General features: G+C 45.2%; 1 protein-coding gene across 3 annotated transcripts in view; it reads left to right on the forward strand.

The window, feature by feature from the left end:
• TRIM42 (tripartite motif containing 42) overlaps positions 1-12,968 on the forward strand; it is a 67,585-nt gene that overhangs the window by 39,364 nt on the left and 15,253 nt on the right. For all 3 annotated transcript variants that reach the window (XR_008501414.1, XR_008501413.1, XR_008501415.1), the window contains exon 5: positions 4,270-4,357. The gene's annotated coding sequence lies outside the window, so the exon portion shown is untranslated. The remainder of the gene's footprint in view (positions 1-4,269; positions 4,358-12,968) is intronic.

Here is a 12,968-nt window from a genome sequence, read left to right on the forward strand (position 1 = left end):
ACATGCCAATAGAGATACTTCTATTTTGATTTCTATTTGCAGAAATTGAATGGCCAGGGGTAGGTCTGAGCCAGGGCTCTGGGTTCAGCAGGGGCTCCTGTGGTGGAGGCAGACGCCTTGGCTTCTCCTTTCCTTAGGTCTCTTGGCACCAACAACGGGGCTCATTCCTCAGCAAATTTTCTTTCAAATGTTCAGCCTGTGGCAATGAGATATTTTTATAGCTTTTTATTGAATATCCCCCTGAGAATTATCATTTGCTTTTACAGGGTATTACCAAGAAACAGAGGCAACAAAAACACACTGTAATTGTTCAAGCAATTTGGCTCTTCCTCTTTCAGATAATGGAGAAATCAAAACCCTGGAGGCCAGAGAACTAGACCCAGGAGTCAGAAGATGGAATTCTTATCTGGTCAGTGGCCCAGACTCACTGTGTGGCTTTAACAAGGCCCTCAACCTCTCTGGGCTTCATTTTCTTTCTCATATAGACCATCTGTGAGTTATACCCCAAGCATCCTATGTACCAGGATAGTTTTTGTTGTGGAAAGACCCTCAGCTAGGTTGATAATCTGTGTTCCAGTCCTTCCTATTCCACCAAGGAGCAAGGAGCACTATGACCTCAAACAAATGATTTAATGTCTTTGAGCATCAGTTTCCTTATCTTTTTTTTTGAGAGAGAGTGTCACTCTGTTGCCAGGCTGGAGTGCAATGGCGCAATCTTGGCTCACTGCAACCTCCACCTCTCAGGTTCAAGTGATTCTCCTACCTCAGCCTCCTGAGTAGCTGGGACTACAGGTGTGCACCACCACTCCTGGCTAGTTTTTGTATTTTTAGTAAAGACAGGGTTTCACCATGTTGGCCAGGATGGTCTCGATATCTTGATCTTGTGATCCGTCTGCCTCGGCCTCCCAAAGCTGGAATTACAGGCATGAGCCACTGTGCCCAGCCTCCTTATCTTTAAAATAAGAAAATAAGTCATGCCTTTCTACCTCCCAGGTTTTGCTGTTCTTTATATTTTTGTTGTCTAGTGCTACATAACATACTATCACAAAACATAGTGCTAAAATAATCCTTTGCTTTGTTCATGATTATGTGGTTCAAGAATTTGAGGAAGGACTCAGCTGTGTGTTTAATCTTAGCTGTATGTGGCATCAGCTGGGGCCGCTGGGGTTGGAGGATTCCATTCTATGGTGCTTCTTTACTCTCATATCTAGCACAATGGCACTTCTTGATCAATTTCCATCTCTCTCTTCTCCCTCTCTCAATCTCTCCCTCGGTATCTCACTGTCACTATCTCTATACCTCTACCTCCCTTCTCTTCTCTTCTTCTCCCTCTGCATATTGTGTCTCATCCCAGGCTCTAAACACATCTCTTGCTTTCTCTCAACATGGAAATCTCAGTGCAGTCAGACTTCTTATATGGAGGCTGCCTCTCAATGGCAGGCAGGAATAAGAAGCTCCCAGCCAATGAAGGGCAACTCCTAGAGCTGGTACAGCATAACCTCTGCTGTATTTATTCTATAGGCCAAAGTAGTCACCATCCCCACCCAGGTTCAAGGATGGAGAACTCAACCCCACCTCTTGATGGAGGAGTGCGAAGGTCGCATTGCAGAAGAGCATATATTGGATGGCAGATATTAAGCCATCTTTGGAAAATAGAATCTGTCACATATTGTTTTTGTTATCATTGGAGGCAAAAATGATGGTAGATGTAGAAGCTCTAAAAAGTCATATCATACATCAATCAGTGCCATTATGATCCTCATTTCAGTATTTCATTTTTTTATCTACTTATCTACTTTTATCTACAATTTATCTATTGTGACTTTGAGGTAATCAGTAGGTCAAAATCCAGATACAATGATCTCCAAAGCATTATCTGTCCTTTAGATCAACTCCAATCAGGAACTCAGGGTAATTCCTTAAACAGGGGAACATAGCACTTTTTTGGTTGAACAGACATACTAGACAACAATCGAGTAACTAACAACCCCAAAATCAATGGCTTAAGATAAGAAAAATGTAACCCTCCCTTACTCAGTGTCTATCACAGGTCGGCTGGGACTCTGCAGCTTAAGAGCCAGGCCCACAGAGCATGACCTGCTGGACACCACAGCAAAGAGAGGGAGCACAGCGAGTTGTACACTCACTCTTAAAGGATCCCACCCAGCAGTGAGACACCTCACCTTCACTCACATTCCACTGGCCAATACAAGTCACATGGCCACATCTGACCTCAAAAAAGCAGGTGCATGCCACTTGCCACTACCTAGAAAGAGAACTGGAAATACTGGAGAATTGCATTCATAACAACAACACTTGGATTGGACATTTTCAGAGTTTTCCTCAAGGATGTTTTCAGAGCCCTTTCTGAATGCAAAAGAAGCACCTGTATAAAGTTGCAGAAAGAAAATGCATGCAGTGATACTATGTTTTCCTGCTGTAATATGCTGTAATTTTTTGCCAAGCTTTTCTTCACTGTTTCTTGTAAGATATTTCCCAGGGGAGTAACAGTGCTTGAAATCCTGACCCTGCCTGGAGAGTCACTGAGAACAAAATGTTCCCAGGGGGGAGTTTTACAATAGCATCCATCTGCCAGCTCCAGAGAACACATGGAGATGGCTCATGTGACCCACATTAGAGAGTCTCCACCCGAGGTTCATGTTCTGCCTTACATTGTGGCATGTTAGCAAAAGTCAGCACAAGAGAGTCCATAGAGCAGTTCAGTAGGAATCACACTGCCTGGATTCAAAACCACTACGTTCTAGCATGTGACTTTCAACAACTTATTTAACTTCTTTAAGCCTCAGTTTTCTCAGCTGTGAAATGAGAATAGTAATAGTACTTACTTTTTGGAGCTGTTAGGAAAATCAAATGAGATAATATGCATAGAACACTTAGAACAGTGCCTAGAACTTCTTAAATTGCCATTGCTGTTGCTGGTGGTATGGTGTTATTTGGCCCATCTCTGCAAGCCCATGACTGGTGCTGAACCCTGTGGGAGGACTGATGGTTGCGCTCAGACAGCTCATTAGACAGCATACCCAGTAAGTGCTGTGAGGCTATGAGGATGAAATTTAAGAATATGTGAAAAGCAGAGGTATTTTATATTTAACTATCATAGAATGAGAAAGTTTTGAAAGTTTTATGCATAGAACAAGGAGGTTGTTATCCCTTCTACTCAAAAATATCTCCCCTACCAACCTGCCAAGATGCCTTGATATTTTATTATCAGAAATTCATTCCTTTGGCTTAGCCATTGCCCTGCCTAAATGCCTCACAAACATTTATTGAGTAAATGAGAAACACAGGAAAAAGGCTTAACAGGAACAGCCAAAGCATTTTTTCTGAGGTGGTGTCTCACTCTGTTGCCCAGGCTGGAGGGCAGTGGCGCGATCTCAGCTCACCACAACCTCCGCCTCCTGGGTTCAAGCGATTCTCCTGCCTCAGCCTCCCAAGTAGCTGGGACTGCAGGCATGTGCCATCATGCTCGGCTAATTTTTATATTTTTAGTAGAGACGGGGTTTCACTATGTTGTCCAGGCTGGTCTTGAACTCCTGACCTCATGATCTGACCCCCTCGGCCTCCCAAATTGCTGGGATTACAGGCGTGAGCCACCACGCCTGGCCCCAGCCAAAGCACGTTTTAACATACAGCTTAATAAAAAGGGCCAGAATGTTGTCCCGCCTATAATATTCTCCTAGTCACCCAACAGGAGTAACTAAAATTTCACCACGTGTTGACATTTAAAATTCTTACCAAAGTGACTTTTTTCAACTGTATCACCAAAATGCTTTCTGAACCAGCATTCTTGTCTTCAGTCAGCCTCCTCTAATTTAGCCTCTAAATTATTGTAGGGTAATCTTTCTGCAAATAGATATGATCATGGCATACCCTTGTTCTGATGCCATTTGCTTCAAGATGGATATTAGTTCTTCTGTGTGGCATGGGAGACCTTCCATCATCACACCCTTGGCCCCTCTTTAGCCTTGGCCTTGTCTTCTCTCTCCAGCTCCCTCATCACCAACCAACATTCTAACCCACCCCCAACACACACACACACACACACACACAAACACACACACACACACACACACACACACCCAAAATGTAGCCAGGAAGCATCCCATTCTTTGCCTGTCACCTTTACAGGAGTTATCTCATGCCTCTATCACATGCAATAGAAATAGTGGTCTGAGAAAAGCTTTTCCTCCTTCAGCATTGCCATGTGACTCCTGAGGGACCAATGATCACAATTCTTATTCTTTCCAGACATAAGAATGGGCATGTGATCCAGGATCAGCCAATCAGAGAGCTGCTTTCCCTTGGAAAACAAGATTGGCCATATGATCCAAATACGGTAAACCAAAACCTTTCCTTGTGATTTTTTTTTTATTCTCTGGTTGAATTTTCCTTCTGATTTTATTAAATGAGGAGGAGTAGGTTTTATCTTTTAGGTCAGAGAGCTGGAATAATGTAAACCAGGGTCTGCCAGATACCATCCTCCCCTCTTGCTGCCAGTGGGGAAAGATCTGCCAGCTGTAGGAGCTAAAGCAGAAAAAGCAGCAAGAGTGAGCAAGAGAGAGAGAGATTGAGAGATAATGATGGACCTCATTTTTGACCCTGGATCCAGTGAAGTCTGAGGTTTGGTAAATGTAACATATGTCCATGAATTATTTGACACTCCACTCTTCAACTCTTCAACAGATGAAGCCTAACTCCCCTCCCCTTACATGTGGGCCGAACCCACTGACTTGCTTCTAAAGAATAAAATGTGGTGGAAATGACTGAGCATGACTTTTGAGGGTAGGTCTTAAAGGCATTGTGGCTTCCATCTTGCTCTCTCTGGGGTCACTTGCTCTGGGAGAAGCCAGCTGCCATGTCAGAGGACATTCAAGCAGCCCTATAGAAATGCCCACATGGGGAGGAACTGAGGCCCCCTGTCAACAGCCGTAGAGGAACTAAGACCTCTTTGCTACAGCCATGTGAGTGAATCATCTTGGAAGTGGATCCTTCAGCCACAGCCAAGACTTCAGATGGCTCAACTGACACCTTGTCTACAACCTCATGAGAGACCTTGAGCCAGAACCACCTTACTAAGCTGCTCCTTAAGTCCCAACCCTAAGAAATTGTGAGATAATGAATGTTTGTTATTTTAAGTCAACACATGTGAGGGTAATTTGTTCCTCAACATTAGGTAACTAACACATGTCAGGTACACCCTTGTACATCTCATCATTTTTCTGTAGTTAAGTTTTGATCTTTTAAATCTGAAATTTCCATAATTAGAATATCACCCTTCCCTTCCTCTCCCAACTTCTTCACCTGGCTAAGTCCCTCTTCTTTTTCACATTCTTATTGGGCATTACCTTCTCTGGAAAAGCTCTGCCTCACTCCCCATGTTCCACCCCCCCACACTGGGTGAAGGTTCCTTCTCTGAATTCCTAGGGCCACAAGTGCCTCTTTCCATGCAGTGTAGCCATTGTCATTTTTGTGGGTCTCCTCAACTAGACTGTGGGCCCTTGAGGACAGGGTCCATATCTTTCCACCACTAACCCCTGTATCTCTAAGACCAAGAAGAGTTTCCTTAAGAAAACTTTTATCAAGACCCTCAGTCAATGTAGTAGATACTGTTGGTGCCCATGCATCCCAGGAATCCTTTGGTCCTGAGCAAATCAAGATGGTTGGTCATGCTTAACAGTGTCAGGTTACACCCAGGCCTCAGCTCCTGCTGTGAGAGTTGGTGCTACAGGTTTACACATGTGGCCTTCTCCAGATAATCACCTTTCACTCACAGGAGCTGCTTCACCCAGAGACACTGGGAGGTATATCACCACCCTCAGGGGACCACTGGCCAACTAATACAGGGGTATGAGAGCACAGCCCCATTATCTCAAGGTGGGGCAGCTCTGTGGTGCCATTTATGCTCTGGAGCCCCTGTGATTTATGGCAAGGCCAGACTACACCCAAGACCTCATCCTTGCTCAGCTCCTTCCCCTGTCCATCCGGCTTCCTTCACTTCCTTACTAGAATTTTCTGAAAACACTCCCTCAATACATCAGACGCACCCAAATACTTGTGTCAGGCTCTGCTTCAAGGGAACCCAAACTAAGATAGTAAATAGTTATTGAGTGAGTGAGTGAGTGAGTGAGTGAGTAAATGAATGAAGAAATTCTTAGTCACTTAATATCTCTGATCCTCGGTTTTCTAATCTGTAAACAGGAGTCATAATGCTCATCCTATACAGATGTCATGAGAAATAAAAGATGTGGTATTTGACAAGTGCATGGTGACATGCCCGCCCCACGAGGGGTTGTTCTAGAGCAGCTCTCCAATTCCCCTCCTCACCTGAAAGCCCACAGCATGGGCAGTCCTCCACTCTGCCCTTGGGTGAGCCAGGCCCTTCCCTCTCCCACAGTGACCTATGGCTTTCCTGAGTCTAGCCCAGCCCAGAGTCCTGACTTTGGACAATGGGGTTGTTCCTGAATTTAAGACAGGTGCCATCTGTGTGGAAAGCTAGGCAGGTAGACAGAGAATGACTGATACACCATCTGATAGCAAGTTTATGTTGAAAAGCTGTTTTGGCTGCAGCACATCTTGTTAGTTTCTTTAAGATAAAGCCAGCATGTTGAGAGGCTGCTAACAGGAAAATGTGAGTTTCTTTCTTGAGGAGAGGAGATGCCCAGACTTTTGCCACTTTAATCTCTCCAAGTTCATCTGTCCTGTTGGTGAAGAGGCCTGGAACGTGCATGCGATCCTGGAGACAGCAACAGGCTGTGTGTGATGGGAGTGGATGGAGCCGCAGAGCAGTCAGACGGAAGTACTCAGACCTTCTTGGCGGCTACCCAACAGGCACCTGACCCAGCTATACATGGGCTTCTGACCTATCTCCCAAAAATCAGGGCTTCAATGAGAATAGCAACATATACTCAGAGATTGGAGGCTTAGCAAAGGGAAGACCCTTGACCTTGCTCTGGAACCACAGGCCTCTGAAGGGATGGACAGCACACCCTGCTTATGGCCCTCTAAGGAAAACTGCCCCACCTCCACCATCTAAACATGTAGCAGGCCTCTGGTCCAAAGCATGGCTCTCAGGATAGGTAAAGAACTACTGCCAGAAATACCCAAAAAGTCTCAACATAAAGAGACCCAGCTTCAGAATCAGGCAGAAATGGACATAGCCTGGCCCTGCTCTTATTGGCTCTGTGATTGTGAATGAGGGCACATCTCCACATCTCTGAGACTCCATTTACTCACCTATAAAATGGGTGTAATCCTCTCTGCTTCATAGGGTTCTGGGTAAGATTAGTGAACACAACAACTGTAGAGCACTGGATTCACCACAGGCAACTCAGGACCTGTGGCCTCCTCCTGTGAGCCTGAGAACTAAGCTGGGGCACTCAGGCCAGGTACTGGACCCATCACAGAGCTCAGCTTCAGAATCCCCAAGCTGTCTTCTCCACCTGTCTTCTTGCTTCAGGCAATACTGAAACCCAATCCCAGCAAAATCTAGGGTAAAAGGACCTTGCATTCTAAAAGGGGAATTCCAAGTAGGTTAATGTCTAACCCATAGAAATAAATCAGTAATGGTGGAATTTCCACACAAAAACAATTGTTGGCTATTGAAGGTTCCAGTTGTTACCGCTCAACAAACCAATTCAAAACATAGTGCTTAAAACAAAAACATACATATATCTTGGTTCTATGGGCTAACTGAATGGTGGTCACTTGGGGTCTCTCATGTGGCAACAGTCAGATAGTGGATGTGGCTGGGGCCATCTGAAGGCTTGACCGGACTGGATATGCAAGATGACTCACTCATATGACTGACAGTTGATGCTGGCAGATGCCTAGGCACTCAGCTGGGGCTCTCAACCATAGTGCCTATATGTGTCCTCTTCAAATGATGATGGCAGCTGGCTTCTGAAAGGGGCATTCCAAGGGCAAGCCTTCCAAGAGGCTCAGGAGAAGCTGCAATGCTTCAGCTCCTGGTAACCGAGCCTTGAAATTACACAGTATCATTTGCACTGCACTCTGTTGGTGAGAGCTAGCCCAGGTTCCAGGGTGTGAATGTTGGGAGGCCTGGCTCACTGAAGGCCATCTTTGGAGACCAGCTACCACAGAAATGATGTTCATTGAGGATGGAAAGAGGAAGATCAGCATTTACCAAGTGCCTATCTTGTACACGGTACTTCAAAAATATCACCCTAAAGTCCTCACAATAACCCATAAAGAGGTGTTCTTACTCTCCACTTTAAAGAAAAGGCAACTGAATTCAGAGAGATTACATGGCCGCCCAAGGTCATAAAGCCACAAAATGGCCAGCCCAGAGTTTGAACTCAATTCTCTGGCCCACCTCAGATAAGCCTGAGCTGCAGGGGTTCCCCAGGCAACCATTTCTGGCCGTTCTGCCTCAAGAAGCTGAAGGCTTCACATGCTAATAATTCTCTTCTTCTTTCCACTTGAACAGGTTGCCCTTTCATTGGAAAGGAAATGAGTTCCTGCTCCATCCAGTAAATGCTACCTGCTCTGCCCATGGAGACAGTGTGGCTCACCCATCACTAAAGTCTGGCTCCCTGGGTCCCTCCTTGCTGCATTAGCTCAGACCCCTGGGTCTGCCAGAGCAGAAGCAGCTGTGTTCTGGGTCCTTTTCTTCTCCCCTCTGCAGCTCTGAGACCCCATTGCTCCATGGATTTCAACTGGCTTAGCTAAGGTTCCCTGAATTTTATAGACATGAGCCAGAACTGGGTCATTAAGCCTGAATATTTTGAAATCCCAGAGATTCATAGTCCAATCTAACACCTGCAGTGGTGGAGGGCTGAAGTACATGTGATCTGGCACCACAGGTTCAGAGCCTGTAACTGGGCATCTGAGGACCCTGAGGGACCTGGATTAACTCCACAGGACTCCAGAAGCTGAAGATCAGGAGGCATCATAACTCTGCTGCATACTCCTGTGTAACCAGCTGTGAGTCAGGGCTTGCAGGAGAAAGAAGAGAAGAGTGAGGGACTCTGCCTCCGAGATCTTTAATGGTTCAGCAGAGTCTTGGCATATAAATATTTGTTGATAAATGCATTAAAGAATGAATGCGCGAGTGAAACTTATATTAACAGCACAACAGCACATTCTATAGGAGGATATGCAATACCCCCAGAAGGCAATATGGTAGGAAAAACACTAATTCTATTCATCTCCGCTGAGCACCTATTTTATGCCTTCACCATTAAAATGATCAAGTCCCAACAAATAGCCCTAAGTTCACTTACCCACTTAAACATCTGGGGTGGAGAAAAGACTGAAGTGGCCCAAAGCTGAGGAAGCAGGCTCTGCCCAGGTGAACTTGCAGAGAGAGGAAACCCACTGCCTGTGGACATAGGACATGACAAGAAGCATGCCTGCAGGTCCTCTAAGACAGAGTAACCATGCCCCCAGTAAATGTGGCCTCCTCCAACCAGGTGCTAATTAATCATTCACAGAGGAAAATAAAGCAGGGCAGACACCATGTTTGAAATGTCCCCACTCAACTCCTCCCTAATAGACAAAGGCTAAAATATGAGGTGAGGGCTAGAAACTTTCCCCCATCCCCTCTGCATAGAAGTGACAGCCAAATCAGTAGGTCCCACAATGCTGAGAACTGTGTTTATGAAGGTGGCCTTCCTTGATGGAGACCAGAAAGCATGTGCCCCTGACTGAAGGGTTTGCCTGAAGATTTTAATTCATCAGCATCCTCAAGCAGTGTCCCTCTCCTTGGGCTTCAATTCATGTCCCCAGAATTCATGGGGCCTTCCCCATGGAGAAGAAAGGATGCACATCCTCCTGTGGGCTCATCTGCAATCCTGGCTCCAAGAATCACTGTTTTCCCCAGACACATGCCCTTGCTTCTTTCCCTGAAGGGCGTGAGCCTGGGAGGGTGAAATCACCCTTTCCCAGTCTCTTTCTTCCACAAGCACAGAGCACCTTCCTAACTATTGCAGCAAGTACATGTTCTCATATAAGCCTTACTTTATGTCAAAATCAAATTGTTCTAGCTCACTCTCCTTATCTGTTTGAGCTAAATAAAAGCTCCTCCCAGGTCTTAAATCCATGAATTTTATGTCAGAGCAGTTGGGGTGAAGTTAAAATGGATTCACCCATAGAGAATTACCTATAACTTTTTTATTAGCGTTATCTCTGTTACTTTCAATCCCAGGAGTCACTACCCTTTCATTGCTATTGGTTTCAACCCCCAGTCTGCCACTGTGTCACCTTGGGCAAGTTACTTAACTCCTCCGAGGCCCTCTCTTCTCATATGAAAATGGAGCTGAAGTTAGCTGACTCACAATGTCATTACAAAGATCAAATGAGATAATGTCTGCAAAGCACCTATCTCAGAATGTACTCAGGAGATGCTCAGCTAATGTTAATTCCCTTCGGGTTCCTCCGATGTTCCCTGCTCAAAAAGAAATCCCCCAAAGCCTCACCTGCTCCAGCCCCTTTGCTATAGGAATAAGGTTTCTCCCATCCAGCCCGCGTCCTTCCTGAGCTGGCTCACACCAACTTTTGAGAGCTGACTGTGCTCATCTCTTCCCAACTCTGCACTCAGTGACCTCATGGTGGAAGGATTTACACTACAGTAATCAGCAAATGCTACGAATCAAAGCTCCTATCCAGCAGAGCCAGCTTACCAGCACACCCCTGCTGGCAGGCTACACTTCACCATCCCCATCCATTCGGCCCACCCAGTGCCCACAGAGGCAGGAGGATGGACTCTGTAGGAGACTTTGGACCCAAAGCACAGCTTTCCTCTATAGTAAATAGTTTTTTCAACAAGTTTTTCAGGGCCACTCAAAGGCCCACTGACAGCCATCTGCCATTGATTTTTCCGAGAGGAAAATGCAGCAAAAAGAGCATGTGCTCAGGGGCCACCCAACCTTCAGATGAATCCAACTGAAAAATAACTGCCGGCTGGGCGCAGTGGCTCACACCTGTAATCCCAGCACTTTGGGAGGCCGAGGCGGGCGGATCATGAGGTCAGGAGATCGAGACCATCCAGGCCAACACTGTGAAACCCCATCTCGACTAAAAATACAAAAAATTAGCCAGGTGTGGTGGCGGACGCCTGTAGTCCCAGCTACTGGGAGGCTGAGGCAGGAGAATGGCATTAACCCAGGAGGTGGAGCTTGCAGTGAGCCGAGATCGCGCCACTGCACTCCAGCCTGGGTGACAGAGCGAGACTCCTTCTCAAAAAAAAAAAAAAAAAAAAAAAAAAAAAACCTGGGCGACAGAGCGAGACTCCATCTCAAAAAAAAAAAACAACCTGCCAAAAAGCTTTTGGCCAGGACAGGATAATAGGGACTGTTTTAAAATAAAACCACTGTGTTTTTTAAACGTACAAAGTTGACAGCTTTTCTCTCCACAAACTGAAAAAAAAAATTTATAAGAAAAATTTTTTAAAATTAGATAACTCATGTGTAAAGAAATGTTCAAAATAAATTAAAGACCATAGCTTGTTCACAATTATAATGCATACACTATATGGCTCATACCACTCACCAGGCCCCATTTTAAGCACTTCAGGAATGTTAATTCATTTCATTCTCACAATAATCTTGTGAGGTATATGCTAGTATTCTTTCCATTTTATAGATGAAGAAACTGAGGCAAGGAGAGAAACCCTGGGAAGTCAGTATCCACAAACTTTAGCCAGGTGGCCCCCACCAGCCTTTCTCCATCGTTTGGAGCTGCTCATGCCTCACACCCTCCCCAGGTTGTTCTCTCCAGCAGCCTCCTCTGCCGGGACCACTCCTTCCTATGTTTTATCTGGCAAACTCCTGCTTATCTTTCATTTTACATTCTCATCAGCTGTGGAAGAAAGAGGTTTGCTTTTTCTCTCTCAGCTTTCTTTCCTTCCAATCTACTCCCTTCCTGAAAAAGAAACTAATAGCATGATAGCCCATCAAATGATGCTAGGAAATGCCACTGAGGCTGTGAAGAGAAAGACTTGCTTGTCTTTTGGAGCAGGCTCTGACAACTCTAACCTTCCCCTGGGATACACAAGACTCAAGGTTCTTAAGCATGACCTTAGAGGAGATAGCAAAAAGACAGGAAAAGACTAAGTGTGGAGGCAGCTCCTGACTCCCACCATCATGGATCTGTGAGACTAGCTGGTGACCCTGTGAGAACAGTTGGGGAACATCTTGAGTTGACACCCCCAAATTTTAAGTGTGGGCTCTATCAGCTAAGAAAAAGACTTGCAGATGTCACGGGTATAACTAAGAGGTCATGTAACACATCTAAACGGCATAGCAGGATGTAAAGTAAAATGTAAAAATCCATCAGAGTGAACAGGCAACCTACAAAATGGGAGAAAACTTTCGCAACCTACTCATCTGACAAAGGGCTAATATCCAGAATCTACAATGAACTCCAACAAATTTACAAGAAAAAAACAAACAACCCCATCAAAAAGTGGGCGAAGGACATGAACAGACACTTCTCAAAAGAAGACATTTATGCAGCCAAAAAACACATGAAAAAATGCTCACCATCACTGGCCATCAGAGAAATGCAAATCAAAACCACAATGAGATACCATCTCACACCAGTTAGAATGGCAATCACTAAAAAGTCAGGAAACAACAGGTGCTGGAGAGGATGTGGAGAAACAGGAACACTTTTACACTGTCGGTGGGACTATAAACTAGTTCAACCCTTGTGGAAGTCAGTGTGGCGATTCCTCAGGGATCTAGAACTAGAAATTCCGTTCGACCCAGCCATCCCATTACTGGGTATATACCCAAAGGACTATAAATCATGCTGCTATAAAGACACATGCACACGTATGTTTATTGCGGCATTATTCACAATAGCAAAGACTTGGAACCAACCCAAATGTCCAACAATGATAGACTGGATTAAGAAAATGTGGCACATATACACATGGAATACTATGCAGCCATAAAAAACGATGAGTTCATGTCCTTTGTAGGGAC

Source organism: Pongo pygmaeus, chromosome 2, assembly GCF_028885625.2.
Source record: "Pongo pygmaeus isolate AG05252 chromosome 2, NHGRI_mPonPyg2-v2.0_pri, whole genome shotgun sequence".
Lineage (NCBI taxonomy): Eukaryota > Metazoa > Chordata > Mammalia > Primates > Hominidae > Pongo > Pongo pygmaeus.